Source organism: Hyla sarda, chromosome 1 (assembly GCF_029499605.1).
Source record: "Hyla sarda isolate aHylSar1 chromosome 1, aHylSar1.hap1, whole genome shotgun sequence".
NCBI lineage: Eukaryota > Metazoa > Chordata > Amphibia > Anura > Hylidae > Hyla > Hyla sarda.
The window spans coordinates 440892692-440908938 of NC_079189.1; the positions used below are offsets into that span (position 1 = coordinate 440892692).

At 43.5% G+C, this 16247-nt stretch overlaps 1 protein-coding gene and 1 long non-coding RNA gene across 14 annotated transcripts in view; one reads left to right on the forward strand and one right to left on the reverse strand.

The window, feature by feature from the left end:
* Positions 1-16247, reverse strand: part of ARVCF (ARVCF delta catenin family member) — a 770059-nt gene that overhangs the window by 529824 nt on the left and 223988 nt on the right. The window lies entirely within an intron of this gene.
* LOC130283300 (uncharacterized) overlaps positions 4955-16247 on the forward strand; it is a 35972-nt gene continuing 24679 nt past the window's right edge. Inside the window, exon 1 of the long non-coding RNA XR_008846637.1 lies at positions 4955-5066. This is a non-coding gene — a long non-coding RNA (uncharacterized LOC130283300). The remainder of the gene's footprint in view (positions 5067-16247) is intronic.

A 16247-nucleotide genomic window follows, 5' to 3' on the forward strand; every position in this document is an offset into this window, starting at 1 on the left:
GAGTTAAATGCACAGTTCTGCTATTCACTATTAGAGACAGTCATCAACTTAATAGTTTATAATTGTTCCTTTAATGTTACATTTAAGTGGAAAAAGCTTTTTTTTACTATGGAATTTATTTACTTTTTTTGAAGCTCAAGTAAGATAATCGTCCAAGGGACCAGGTTCAGACCCATGTGCCTTGAAAGATGCTGTTACTTTTTACATACTTTATATGCCCCACAAATATGATTGCTTTCTAAATATATAAATCACCAATCCATTTTTCTTAGAGAAAGCTGGTAGGGCACACTCAAGCTTTGACCTTCAAGAAGGCAATTTTCCCTCTTCTCTGTTGAATCCAATAGTTAAGCCTGGTAAATCTGTTGGCCACCACACTGTTATTGCAATGAACTTTTTGGTCTCCACTGATGGAGGTCTTAAAAAAGGATTTCTATATCCCAAAAAGTTTTTTTTAACCTGTTGGGGACGAAGGGCATACAGGTACGCCCTTGTGTACCAGAACTTACAGAAGAAAGATGTACCTGTACGCCCTGGTCCCATTCCCAGGATTTGAAGCGTGCTCACGAGCTGAGCACGCTTTAAACCCGGAGGGTCCTGACTGTTATCAGCAGCCAGGACACATGGTTAATGCCGGGCATCACGGATCAGGCTGATGCCCGGCATTAACCCTTTAGACGCCGCAATTAAAGTTGATTCTGGCGTCTAAACCGAAAGTAAAAGTATCCCGGCAGCTCAATGGAGCTGATCGGGACCATCGCGGTGAAACCGCAATGTCCCAATCAGCTGAGGGGACGGCAGGAGGGTCCTTACCTGCCTCCTCACCGTCCGATTGGTGATCTGCTGCTCCCAGCCTGCTATGCCGGCAGGAGCAGCAGAGTACCGATAACACTGATCAATGCTATGCTATGGCATATCAGTGATCAGTATATGCAATCATAAGATTGCATGTTGTAGTTGCAATTGTGCATTTTTGGTCCCTTCATATACCATAAAAAAAGTATAAAAAAGATCAAAAAGTCCCATCAAAACAAAAATGATACTGATAAAAACTACAGACCACTACACAAAAAAATTAGCCCTCATATAGCCCAATATGCAGAAAATTCTAAAGTTATAGGGGTCAGAAGATGAAAATTTTAAACATACAAATTTTATAGTAGAAGTTATGTAGTTATAATTTTTTTAAAGTAGTAAAATAAAATAAAACCTACATAAATTGGGTATCATTGTAACCGTATGGACCTACAGAAAAAAGATAAGGTGTCATATTTACCGAACAGTGCACTGCATAGAAATTGAAGCCCCCAAAAGTTACATAATGGCTTTTTTTTTCTTATTTCCCCCCACAAAAACGTTTTTTTTTATTTCGCAGCAGATTATGTTATTAAATAAGTAATGTCATTACAAAGTACAATTGTGACCCAAAAAACAAGCCCTTTTATGAGTCTGTAGGTGCCAAACTGAAAGCGTTATGATTTTTAGAAGGGGAGGAGGAAAAACGAAAGGAGTGCAAAAACGAAAATTGGCCTCGTCCTTAAGGTCAAAATGGGCTTCGTCCCCAAGGGGTTAATATATGTAGTACACCTTATATATTTATATACTGTATCAAATGAAGCTGTTAAGTTTTAAGCTAATGTGCCGGGCTACCTTTTCCTCCAGGAGCATTTCCTCTACCACTGTTATTAACTGCCAGGGGTGGACAGACAACACTGAGGGCCAACTGACCGAAAAAAAGCAAGGGCCCTCTGCGTAAATCCACCCATTTCCCTCCTCATGCCTTATATATTTATATACTGTATCAAATGAAGCTGTTAAGTTTTAAGCTAATGTGCCGGGCTACCTTTTCCTCCACGAGCATTTCCTCTACCACTGTTATTAACTGCCAGGGGTGGACAGACAACACTGAGGGCCAACGGACCGAAAAAAAGCAAGGGCCCTCTGCGTGAATCCACCCATTTCCCTCCTCATGCCCCCCCCAATTAGACAATATGTATATACATTGTGCCCGGCTCTGGATTACCATGACAACTTCTTCCAGCCATATCCATCTCTTTAACATCTGGAGGACAAACTGCATACACATTTTTCCAGAGCCATCCCCACCTTTATACAATATCCCCATTTATGCGGCCCAAGTTATAATAATGCCCCTCTGGTGTACTGCACAGTAAAGGTGGGTAGGTAAGAAGGTTCCATTAACTGAGTATATCCCCCACAGCCTGCAGGTAGTTCCTTTATTAGGGAGGTATGTATGTCCCACAGTAAACACATCAGGTAGGTAACCAGGTAAAAAAAAAAGTAGCAAAAAGCCATATAGCAGAGAAGAGACAACACAAAAAAAGGTAAGGGATCATAGGTCCTGACAGCAGTTTTGTGCCCATAATGCACTTCATTGGACCACCTGAAACGGACTTACTACACAGGTCCACTAAATACATAAATACATCAAGGGGGAGAGACCCAGACCCATAACACAATTCACAAGACTTCTAAAAAATATTATTACAAAAAAACAGATATACAAAATACCTTGTGCAATGTACATAAACATATATCTGTAGCTAGGTAGGTATGTAGGTAGGTTTATAGGAAAGTAGACAGGTAAATATCTTGGAAGGTAGCTATGTAGGTGGATAACCAGGTAGCTATGTAGGCAGGTATCCCCCACAGAAGGTAGATGTGTCCCTAGGTGAAAACCCTTTCCCAGTAACCAGATATGTCCCTCTTTTGTGTCAGAATAAAAAAGCACACTTGCTGTACCACGCAGTGATCTCCAGAACTGAACTGATTCTGAACTGCAGGAATGGAGTCTTGTAAGGGGCAGAAACACATTCCCTTTTGTGCTCCTCTCTGGTGGGGTTATGTTTTGGCAGTGACATCTTGCTGCCCTTTAGCAGATGGGCCTGGGCCCTGTGCGCATATCTGCTATCCTGGCAGCCAGGGCAGTCTTCTTAAAAGGTCAAGCATCTAAGTGAGTGTGGCCCGGGCCTGGGTCCCCAGGCAGTTCACCCCAAATGTGTAGTGGCTGCGCAACAGACAGGCCGTTTTTGTGGCCGGCCCTCAGACCGGGTCTTGCTGCTCTGCCCATATTGACTGCTATAGGTAGCACTGATAGTCATCAAAAGCAGGATACCTTTGTGTCAATGAAAAACAATAAATACAAGCTATTTGGCTCTGGTATTACAGATCTCATGTGATAATCAAAAAGGAAAGGGCTGCTGTATTGGGGTGAGAGCTCTCAAATGGCTCATGTTAATGAAGGAATACCAGCATGGGTCGGGTAGTGAAAATAAGCAAAGAGCAAAGGCAAAGAGTCAGACAAAGTTAAGCAGCTGCATTTTTGCATTTATATAATGGCATATTTCCCATCCCTTTTGTGGGTCTAATAATTTGAAATCAAAGGATAATCATCTATTTTGCAGTTTTGGTCACTAGAACCATGGTTCGAAACTAAACTGTGGCTTTATTACACTTGTCTAAAATCAGCCTTACACTATGTTCACACTGCATAATTGCTTTTTAGAGCGTTTCTATGCATATTTTATGTTTTACAGAGCACTTACTGCACTAGTCTGCTTCTGTCTCTCCTGAGCTACTCCCACTTTCCCCTGTCTATAGACTGCTATGGGCTGCTGCAATCTGATCCCTCAGTAATTTGATCGGTCTTAAAATGGATTTATTTTCTGCAGAGTGAATTATAAATTCACTGGGAAGATAATCTGATAAATGGAGAAAAAGACAAGATTGCATTACAGAGTTTCTTATATCAACTTGTATTATTGAATTGTGCAAAGCTTGTCAAAACAACAGTGCCTATTTAAAGGTTTCTTTTGCGCACACTACATACAGTGCATTTATTAGATAGTGTTTTCGTGGATTGTATGTGAGTTTTTTCTAGCTTTTTGTGGCAGTTTTTCTGGAATGTCTTGTTCATTTTTTTGAGCCAAGGCCAAAAGTAGTTTATAAAAGAATCACAAATATAAAAGAAGGACCTTAGACTTTGACAAAACTGAATAAAAAGCTGCCACTAAAAGCTATGGCCAAAGCTTTTTTTTGGTGCTTTTCCAATAGGTTTCTCTAAAGCAGGGCTTGACAAATTTGTTATCAATTTAGGAGTTAGCTAAAAAATTAGGAGCCAAGAGGCCGTGCATCACTTAATGATATGTCACGCAACATGTCATTTTCAATAAGGGTTGTTCATCTTAAGAAAATAAAAATCACCTCTGTTCTTGCTCTGATCCCTCATTCTGTGTTCTGGTGTCACCTGTGCAATAAATGTCACATGACTACTGCAGCTAATCAGCAGCCTCGGTGGACAGAATGGAGTGTGACCGCTAGGGCTGATGATTGGCTGTGGTATTCACCTGATGTCCGCTGCTCCTGTAATACCAGAGCGCTGACCAGAGGCAGAACTGGGATCAGCATGGGAACGGAGGTGGAGGCAAGAAAAACAATTTGGTTTTAATCGGCACCTAGGATTTGTAGAGTCCTGTTACAAAGGATTTTGAAAATAAGATATATGGATAAATGGTTGTACAAAATTACATAAAGTACAAAAACACCTTTTAAAAAGATTTTTTTTAAATGTATTTTAAAATGCCAGAAATATCACTGTGTGAAGGAAGCCTGAACAAAAAGGTTGGCTCTTTTCCATTTTATAGTATGCTACAGTGCTCCTTAGCAAATGTTAATATCTAACCTTTAAATCTTTAGCCAATGTCACAAACTGCAAGGTAAACATTAAACAAAACAATAAGCCCAGCATCCGGGGAAAAAGTCAAGTAGTTTAATTATGTTTTTAGTGCATAATTAATGCTGTGCAGCACTTCCTCCACAGCTGGGTATGCTGTGACATCTCCTTAGAGGTAATCTGGGGAATTGAAGCTCTTATTAAGTCTGTTCAAGAATTGTTGTAACGCAATAAGGAAATTTAGAGAGAACGATTTGCTCATGAATTAATTAATATTATCTGTTAACTGTTTTGGAGAAGGACAAGATAACGTCATTCAGATAGCATCAACACCTGGACGGAGAAGGCTAAGAACTTTTTTAAACAATTACCGGTATGTCTTCTTATTTTGTTACATACACTAGTATCCATGTATATTCACTAATTCAGATTTGGTACAGAGGTGCAATAGTTTACCCATAGGTATGCAAAGACTTGTATCAGAGCACAGTACACATCTTCCCTTTCATTTGCTCCTAACCCTCACACCTAGCCCTACAGGGATAAACAATAAATACAGACTCTGTTTACCCATGCATCTTTGTGCAACCTACGTTATGCTACTGTTTTTGCACCTATTGTTAAAATTGTGGCAAGCATATTGTACACATTTATTTACACTGAAATTGTTACAAAAAGCAGGAATCTGTTAGCTCTTGATCAGCAAATCTTTACTGCTGGCACTAGACAGTTGAGAGTGAATTTGCTGACTGGTCAGTATCTCCTTGACTTGTGCAGTCCTATACATATTATAATGTAAACTATGTGTGTTTGTTTTTATTTTGTATGTGCTTCTTCTGCCATGTTCTTCTCTAGTCTTGTCATAGTTATTCTGATTCTGGGTTTTGTATTTTTAAATAGCTGTTGTCACGTATAGGCAGGAAAGGAGTGCAGTACTGATCTCACCTACTCCCTCTATCCCTGCCTACTTGCCCATCCACCCTAAATAAAGGATCGACAACCACGGTGACAGTCCCTCCCTAAATATGTGATGGAAGTCCCTGTCAACAAAATAAACATACAATACAGACACAGGTTAGGATACAGTAAGGGAGCACACAGGCTAACAGAAATAAAATCTAACACACACACACACAACGACTCAATGTCCACTAGCATAGTCAATACCAGAAGTTGTCAAAGGTGCCATGTCGCAAATACAGAGAAAAGTCCAGAAGCCAAGCCAAAAAGTCACAAACACCAGAAGATCAGGAATACAGATAATAAACACTAGTTACTTGAGCGCCTCTTTCACAGGCAATGCTTTAAAGCAGACTGAAGGTTTATATAGGCAACACACAGGTGAACTAACAAGGTCAGCTGACCAGCCCAGAACTAGGCGTAGCCACAGCAACCAGATAAACAAACACTCTTAGGGATGTTTAACCCTTTGGGTTCTTACAGCTGTTTAGAATTTCAGTGGCCTGTTTCCTTAGCTATTGTGTCTGCAAGTTGTTTCTGCTACAAAAACCCATCATCTCCATAGGTTGTCTGCAGGACCGGGGGGGGGGGGCCTTGTGGTGTCAGGTGTTAGAGCAGAGTACAGGGGGAGGATAAGGGAAAGCTGGCTAGAGTTAATCCTTTGTATTTGTTCGTGTTTGTCATCTTTTGTTTAATTCCTGACAATCATCATCAGTTGTTTCTAACATCATTCAGTCCAACATTTTTGGTTCCTGTTGTCTAATGGTGAGTTGCCATTCTTGTTCTTGATACCTTCCAATACTTATATATGCTTTCTTTTGTTTTCCTTGTGATTATCTGCTTTTCATACTACATTAGTTGGCCCTACTGTAAGTCGTAAGGTTATCTGAGTACTGGGAGTCACAGTTAGGACCAAGCAATGGTGAAAGGTGAAGTCCATTTTTGCTAGTGTTAGTTCTGTCTAATGAATAGTGTTGCTCGCGAATATTCGCAATGCTAATTTTATTTGCGAATATCGCATATTCGCGAATTCACAAATATTCGTGAATATAGAACTATATATTTGCAATTACGAATATTAGTTGTTTTTTTTCCACAGTACACATCACAGTGATCATCCCTCTCTGCTTCCAGCTTGTGTGGTGTAAAGAAGGCTCTAATACTACTGTGCGAGACTGGCGTACGAATTTTCGCATATACGAAAATGTGCACATGCAAATTTTCGCATATTTGAATTTTTGTATATGCTAATTTTCGCATATGCGAAAATTAAACGTGAATATTGCGAATTTAGCAAATATATGAGGAATATACGTCCATATATTCGCTAAATATCGAGAATTCGAATATGGCCTATGCCACTCAACACTACTAATGAACAGTCAGCATTGCTATCGAATTATAACATTTTTAAAATATGTGGTTTTAAACTTTTGACTATTTCACTTATTTATTCAACAAAGAAGTTAGCCTTTTTCAAACATGCTTGAAAAAGGCTAATATCTGGCCGAAATGTTGCATTTGGGGAACAAATAAATTATAGCTTTTTTCATACGGAACAGAGTTTTCGATTACTGGTGCTGTGGTCTTGGATTTTTTTTCACTTATTTATTCATGACTTTGTATAGAGTAAAAGAAAATTATTATTATTACTTATAAACTAAGAAGTTGTTGTTGGTGGATTTGTTATTTTACATATTTTGAAGATCTTTTATTGCTGTTCACCCTTTAATGTTCACAGCCATCTTCTTGCAAATGGCATTGATTCCAACTCAATAAACACTATGAACAAGTGAAAAGTATCACTAGTGCTACACCACTGATCCTGACAATGAAGGGCTCTTCCCTTCACCGTTTCTATACTGCACACCGTTGTCTCATTCACTGTTTTTCTACAGCACAGTAAGTGACAGGGGTTCGGCTATAAAGGGAAAATGTAGAAGGGAATGCAGCACAAAACCAGTGTTGCTTCACCTAATTCTCAAAAGTCAGCCCTACTCTGCCATACAGTGAAGGCATATCCTAGTGTTATGTCGCCATTTTATAAGCTGTGGCATATGCACCTGATGTACAGCCAGGTGCTATGGCAGTTTATTGAGCTCGGCTGTGCTGCACAACTGAGCCCCTGTGAAGCGGGTTAGGGACCAATCGGAGTGGTCCCCAGCTGGCGATCGCTGCTATTGGTCCGTCAGTACAGACGGACCAATAGCAGGGATCTGGCGGGGGTCTCCTCCTTCCCCTCTCCTCCGCCGCTTCACTGTGTGAAGTAATTGGTGGTGAGGGGGGCCCCATCGGAGGAGGCCACCCACGGGAACTCAGGATTGGAGCTGCGCTCCAATCCTAAGTTAACCCTGTCTATTAGGGTTACAAAGGGAGGAAGCTTGCTCTGTCACCGATCGATGCTCTGCAAAATGAAAGCAGAGCGCCAATGGTTGCCATGGCAAACGGAGGCCTCACACTGGCTTCTTTTGTCATGGCAACATGAGCGATCAGTCCCTGACTGATCTATTCTATGCCTGTCAGTACTGACAGACATAGGCATAATTCAATGGATTACAGATGTGTACTCCATTGAATTATGTGTATAATAGTAAAAAATTAATTTAAAAAAAGGTGAAAGAAAAATAAAAGAAAATGTGAAAAAAATATAAAAAATTATATAATGTTACGCCTAGCGCTCCGGGTCCCCGCTCCTCCCCGGAGCGCTCACGGCGTCTTTCTCCCTGCAGCTCCCCGGTCAGCGCTGACCGGGAGCGCTGCTCTGCCATGGCCGTTGGGGATGCGATTCGCACAGCGGGACGCGCCCGCTCGCGAATCGCATCCCAGGTCACTTACCCGTTCCCGTCTCCTGCAGTCATGTGCTGGCGCGCGCGGCTCCGCTCTCTAGGGCGCGCGCGCGCCAGCTCCCTGAGACTTAAAGGGCCAGTGCACCAATGATTGGTGCCTGGCCCAATTAGCTTAATTGGTTCCCACCTGTTCCCTGGCTATATCTAGTCTCCTCCCTTGCACTCCCTTGCCGGATCTTGTTGCCTTAGTGCCAGTGAAAGCGTTCCTTGTGTGTTTAATAGCCTGTGTACCAGTACCTTTGCTATCTCCCCTGACTACGAACCTTGCCGCCTGCCCCCGACCTTCTGCTACGTCCGACCTTGCTACTGCCTACTCCCTTGTACCTCGCCTTTCTTCAGTATCTTCAGCAGCCAGAGAGGTGAGCCGTTGCTAGTGGATACGACCTGGTCACTACCGCCGCAGCAAGACCATCCCGCTTTGCGGCGGGCTCTGGTGAAAACCTGTAGTGGCTTAGAACCGGTCCACTAGCGCGGTCCTCGCCAATCCCTCTCTGGCACAGAGGATCCACCTCCTGCCAGCCGGCATCGTGACAGTAGATCCGGCCATGGATCCCGCTGAAGTTCCTCTGCCAGCTGCCGCCGACCTCCCTACATTGGTCGCCCGACAAGAGCACCAGCTGTCGTACTTGACCACCATGCTACAGCAGCTCCAGTCACAGCAACAGCAGCAACAGTCACAGCTACAGCAAGTTCAGTCTCAGCTACAGCAGCAACAACCATCTCCTCCGCCAGCTCCTGCACCCCTTCCGCAGCGACTGGCCACTCCTAGCCTCCGCCTGTCTTTGCCAGACAAATTTAATGGGGACTCTAAGTTTTGCCGTGGCTTCCTTTCGCAATGTTCTCTGCACTTGGAGATGATGTCGGACCTGTTTCCTACTGAAAGGTCTAAGGTGGCTTTCGTAGTCAGCCTTCTCTCTGGAAAAGCCCTGTCATGGGCCACACCGCTCTGGGACCGCAATGACCCCGTCACTGCCTCTGTTCACTCCTTCTTCTCGGAAATTCGAAGTGTCTTTGAGGAACCTGCCCGAGCCTCTTCTGCTGAGACTGCCCTGCTGAACCTGGTCCAGGGTAATTCCTCCGTTGGCGAGTACGCCATACAATTCCGTACTCTTGCTTCTGAACTATCCTGGAATAATGAGGCTCTCTGCGCGACCTTTAAAAAAGGCCTATCCAGCAACATTAAAGATGTTCTGGCCGCACGAGAGACTCCTGCTAGCCTGCATGAACTCATTCATCTAGCCACTCGCATTGACATGCGTTTTTCTGAGAGGCATCAAGAGCTCCGCCAGGAAAAAGACTTAGATCTCTGGCCACCTCTCCCACAGTCTCCACTGCAATCTGCGCCTAGGCCTCCCGCCGAGGAGGCCATGCAAGTGGATCGGTCTCGCCTGACCCTGGAAGAGAGGAATCGCCGTAAGGAAGAGAATCTTTGTCTGTACTGTGCCAGTACTGAACATTTTCTGGTGGATTGCCCAATCCGTCCTCCACGTCTGGGAAACGCACGCTCGCACTCAGCTCTCGTGGGTGTGGCGTCTCTTGATGCCAAGTCGGCTTCTCCACGTCTCACGGTACCTGTTCGGATTTCCACTTCAGCCAGCTCTCCCCTCTCAGCCGTGGCCTGCCTGGACTCTGGAGCTTCTGGGAATTTTATTCGGGACTCCTTTGTGCATAAATTCCGTATTCCGGTGACCCGTCTTGTCAAGCCACTCCGCATTTCCGCGGTCAACGGAGCCAGGTTGGACTGTACCATACGTTTCCGCACGGAGCCCCTTCTTATGAGCATCGGATCTCATCACGAGAGGATTGAACTTTTGGTCCTCCCCAATTGCACCTCGGAGATTCTCCTTGGACTTCCCTGGCTTCAACTTCATTCCCCAACCCTGGATTGGTCCACTGGGGAGATCAAGAGTTGGGGGTCCTCTTGTTCCAAGAACTGTCTAAAACCGGTTCCCAGTAACCCTTGCCGTAACTCTGTGGCTCCTCCTGTATCCGGTCCCCCTAAGGTCATTAAGGACTCTGCCTGCCACAGGAAATGCCCTTCCCCCCCTCCCAGTTCCATCAGGCAAGCTTCTGTGTCCCCTCATGGCCCTCGTCCTGGTGTCACACTGCCCCGTGCCAGGTCTCGCCCTCTGCCCTCTCTCCCCATTCCTACTCCTGCGGTTCTGCCTGCCGTTGAGGAATCCCTCCATCCTTTCCCGGTGTCCTCATCCCAGGGGAGGCAGTTACCCGATAAAGAGAAGGGGAGACCTAAGGGGGGGGGTACTGTTACGCCTAGCGCTCCGGGTCCCCGCTCCTCCCCGGAGCGCTCACGGCGTCTTTCTCCCTGCAGCTCCCCGGTCAGCGCTGACCGGGAGCGCTGCTCTGCCATGGCCGTTGGGGATGCGATTCGCACAGCGGGACGCGCCCGCTCGCGAATCGCATCCCAGGTCACTTACCCGTTCCCGTCTCCTGCAGTCATGTGCTGGCGCGCGCGGCTCCGCTCTCTAGGGCGCGCGCGCGCCAGCTCCCTGAGACTTAAAGGGCCAGTGCACCAATGATTGGTGCCTGGCCCAATTAGCTTAATTGGTTCCCACCTGTTCCCTGGCTATATCTAGTCTCCTCCCTTGCACTCCCTTGCCGGATCTTGTTGCCTTAGTGCCAGTGAAAGCGTTCCTTGTGTGTTTAATAGCCTGTGTACCAGTACCTTTGCTATCTCCCCTGACTACGAACCTTGCCGCCTGCCCCCGACCTTCTGCTACGTCCGACCTTGCTACTGCCTACTCCCTTGTACCTCGCCTTTCTTCAGTATCTTCAGCAGCCAGAGAGGTGAGCCGTTGCTAGTGGATACGACCTGGTCACTACCGCCGCAGCAAGACCATCCCGCTTTGCGGCGGGCTCTGGTGAAAACCTGTAGTGGCTTAGAACCGGTCCACTAGCGCGGTCCTCGCCAATCCCTCTCTGGCACAGAGGATCCACCTCCTGCCAGCCGGCATCGTGACATATAATATATATTATGTATATATATGTATATAAATATATATATATATATATATATATATATATCCCCCCCTAAAAAAAATAGTACCCCAAAATACATCAACATGTCCCGCAAAAAAAAAAAAAAAAAAAAAGAGTCCTCACACAATAGAGTCAGTGAAAAAATTAAAAGTTACAGCTCATAGAATACGGCAAATTACAAACATGATAAAAAAAAAGTTTTTATGCCATAAAGGAAAAAAGTTATATAAAAAAGTATATAAATTTGGTATCGCCCTAATCATATCAACTGCAGTGTAACGTTAAAATGTAATTTATACCGCATGATGAAAGACCTAAAAAACATAAATAAAAACAACCGCAGAATAGATTTTTTATGTATATCACCTCATAAAAATGTTTATAAAAAACCATCAGAGTCTCACATGTACCCAGAATGGTACCAATGAAAGCGTCAACTTGTCTCCCAAAAATATTTTTGCACCCCAAGACCCCTGTAATTTTATATGATACAACTAAATATTCTAAACTGAAAGTATGCCCCAAAATCCACACAGTACGCCTTCATGTCTGAGGCCTGTGTGAGAGACATGTGGCACAAAGGCCACATATGGAATATTTCTAAGTATGACAGAATTCATGGAATAAATCTTGAGTTGTATTTCTTTGTCAACACCTACTGTGTTACAGAAAAAAAATTGATAGAAATGAAAAATCTGCAAAAATATTTTATTTTAAATTCTGCCTCCACTTTGTTTTTATTTCTGTGAAATAAAAGGGTTAATAAACTTCTTAAATGTCATTCTGTCTACTTTAAGGGGTGCAGTTTATAAAATGGGGTGATTCATGGGGGTATCTAACATACAGGCCCCTCAATTGCACTTCAGAACTGAACTGGTCCCTGAAAAGTCAGATTTAGCAATTTTCTTGAAAACCTGGAAAATTGCTGCTAAACTTATAAGGCTGGGTTCACACTACGTTTTAAGCAAAATGGGACCATATACGGCTGGGGAGAGCTAAAACTGGTCGCTCCCGTATCCCAGACGTATGTGAATTAATCATTAATTTGGTGTAGCATGACTATTTATCGTACAATCAGAAAATGTAAAATCTAGAAAAATGCTAATGTTTCTTTTTTTTTCACAAAATTTTTATTTATTTTTTTCAAAAACTGCTAAATATATAAAAATTTACCACTAATGTAAAGTACAATATGTCACGAAAAAACAATCTCAGAATCGCTTTCATTAGTGAAAGTGTTCCAAAGTTATTATCAAATAAGTGGACACGTCAGATTTTGAAAATTTGCCTTAGTCATTTAAGAGAAATGGTCACCAGTTCCCCCACACTATAACCCGATACACTCATTTGACTGGTGCTTCTAAATATTTAAATCTAGCCGGCAGGCCCGCCTTAAAGCTCAAATTAGCACTGGAAGAGGGGGACCTTTTAAGGAGTGGGGCTCCAGACTGCAGGTGGGTATAGCAGTCTGGCACCCCGCATCGGTCTCCTGTTCACCTGCACTATAACCCGGTGTATCGGGTTATAGTGCGGGGGAACTTGTTACCGTTTTCCTTTAAGGTCAAAACAGGCTATTGAGTAAAGGGGTTAAGGCAATCGAAAAGACACATAAAAAAATGCAATTCAACTGCAATATGAGAACACAGCCTAAGGGTACGCTCACAGCGGTGGAATCTACCTTGAGTGTCCTGTCACGAGTTTAAAGGGGTACTCCGCCCCTAGACCAAGGATAAGGGATAAGATGTCTAATTGCGAGGGTCCCGCCACTGGGAACCCCTGCGATCTCTGCTGCAGCACCCAGTGTCATCTGCTGCACATACATCTGCTGCGATACAGGGGCCGGAGACAGTCCGGGCATGCTGGGAGTTGTAGTTCTGTAACATCTGGCCCTTCAGATGTTGCAGAACTACAACTCCCAGCATGCCTTGACAGTCTGGGCATGCTTGGAGTTGAAGTTTTGCAACATCTGGAGGGCTACAGCTTGGACACCACTGCACAGTGGTCACCAAACTGGGACCCTCCAGATGTTGCAAAACTAACTCCCAACATGTCTTTTGGCTGTCCGTGCATGCTGGGAGTTGCAATTTTGAAACAGCTGGAGGCACCCTTTTTGGGAAACACTGAGTTAAGTAACAAACTCAGTGTTTTGCAACCAGTGTGCCTCCAGCTGTTGCATAACTACAACCCCCAGCATGCACGGACAGCCAAAGGGCATGCTGGGAGTGTTAGTAGTATGCCTCCAGCTGTTGCATAACTACAAGTCCCAGCATGCCCTCAGTTGTCACTGCATGCTGAGAGTTGTAGTTTTTGCAACGGCTGAAGGCACACTGGTTGTGAAGTCTGTTACCTAACAGTGTTTCGCAACCAGTGTGCCTCCAGCTGTTGCAAACTACAACTTCCAGCATGCACTGATAGACCGTACATGCAGGGAGTTGTAGTTTTGCAACAGCTGGAGGCACACTGGTTGTGAAACACTGAGTTAAGTAACAAACTCTGTGTTTTGCAACCAGTGTGCCTCCAGCTGTTGCATAACTTCAACCCCCAGCATGCACGGACAGCCAAAGGGCATGCTGGTAGTGGTAGTTTTGCAACAGCTGGAGGTTTGAGCACCCCCCCCCCCCCCGCATGTGAATGTACAGGGTACATTCACACGGCGGGGGTGTACAGCTTCTTGCTACAAGTTTGAGATGCAGCAAGTTTTCCGCCGCAGCTCAAACTCCCAGTGGGAAGCTCACTGTAGACCCCGGCCGTGTGAGTGTAACCTAAAAACACTACACTACACTATACTACATTACACAAAATTAAAAGTAAAACGCTACATACACACATACCCCTACACAGTCACCTCCCCCACCCCCCCAAAAAAAAAAAAATCTCGGATGACACTGTTTCCAAAACGGAGCCTCCAGCTGTTGCAAGACAACTCCCAGTATTGCCGGACAGCGATTGACTTTCCAGGCATGCTGGAAGTTTTGCAACAGCTGGAGGCACCCTGTTTGGGAAACACTGCCATAGGGTATTTTTGGTATCGGAGGCAAGTGTAATTCTTGCATCCGGTTCCGTCCTTGCAAATCCCTAATTTAGTCTTCAAATGCGCATGGCGCTCTCTCACTTCGGAGCCCTGTCGTATTTCAAGGCAACAGTTTAGGGCCACATATGGGGTATTTTCGTACTCAGGAGAAATTGCCTAACAAATTTTGGGGGGGCTTTTCTTCTATTACCCCTTGTAAAAATGTAAAATTTGGGGGAAAACCAACATTTTTGTGAAAAAAAAATTTATTTACACATCCGACTTTAACGAAAAGTCGTGAAACACTTGTGGGGTGTTTAGGCTCACTTGACCCCTTGTTACGTGCCTTGAGGGGTGTAGTATCCATAATAGTATGCCACGCGGATTTTATTTTTGCTGTTCTGGCACCATAGGGGCTTCCTAAATGTGACATGCCCCCCATAAACAATTTCAGAAAAATTCACTCTCCAAAATCCCATTGTTTCTCCTTCCCTTCTGAGCCCTCTACTGCGTCCGCCGAACACTTGACATACACATATGAGGTATTTCCTTACTCGAGAGAAATTGGGTTACCAATTTTGGGGGGATTTCTCTCCTTTTACCCCTTATAAAAATTCAAAAACTGGGTCTACAAAAACATGTGAGAGTAAAAAATGCAGATTTTGAATTTTCTCCTTCACTTTCCTGCTATTCCTGTGAAACACCTAAAGGGTTAACACACTTTCTGAATGTCATTTTGAATACGTTGAGGGGTGCAGTTTTTATAATGGCATCATTTAGGGGGTATTTCTAATATGAAGGTCCTTCAAATCCACTTCAAAACTGAACTGGTACCTGAAAAATTCAGATTTAGAAAATTTTGTGAAAAATTAGAAGATTGCTGCTATACTTTGAAGCCCTCTGATGTCTTCCAAAAGTAAAAATATGTCAACTTTATGATGCAAACATAAAGTAGACATATTGTATATGTGAATCAATATATAATTTATTTGGTATGTCTATGTTCCTTACAAGCAGAGAGTTTCAAAGTTCGAAAATTGCAAAATTTTCAAATTTTTCATGAAATTTTTGAATTTTTCACCAAGAAATGATGCAATGGTGTATCGTCGAAATTTTACTGCTATGTTAAAGTAGAATATGTCACGAAAAAACAATCTCGGAATCATATTCATAAGTAAAAGCATCCCTGAGTTATTAATGCTTAAAGTGACAGTGGTCAGATGTGAGGAAAAAACTGGTCCTTAAGGTGAAAATGGGCTTGGTCCTTAAGGGGTTAATCAACGCAACAAAAAACTGCTTAAAAACTGCCTAGAAAGTGTGTATTTCAGTGTCTGCCCCTAAGTGTGTATTTCATGTGTAAGTGGAATTGCTCATCTGTCACCTGACCTGCAATTTACTTAGTTTACATGCTGCACATATGAAAATGGTATAATTCTTTCTGGCTTTGATAAAAATGTATTACACACAGATTAACTTCCACCAGGAGGCAGTAGAAAATTATCAATCTTTCTGACTCATTATTTAACAATATGATTTGTTGGTGGAGTTTTTCTTTAATATATGGAGTTTTTCCCATAATGTGTTGCATACATGTTAACAGAGAAGATATGTAACCCATCCACATATAATGTTGTATTGTACTCCATGAATGCAAAGCATCATCTATTTTCAAGTTGTCACAAAAATAGATAAGATATAATTTTGCACACATGGCGATTCTGCACAGCTGTCTAGAGTACTA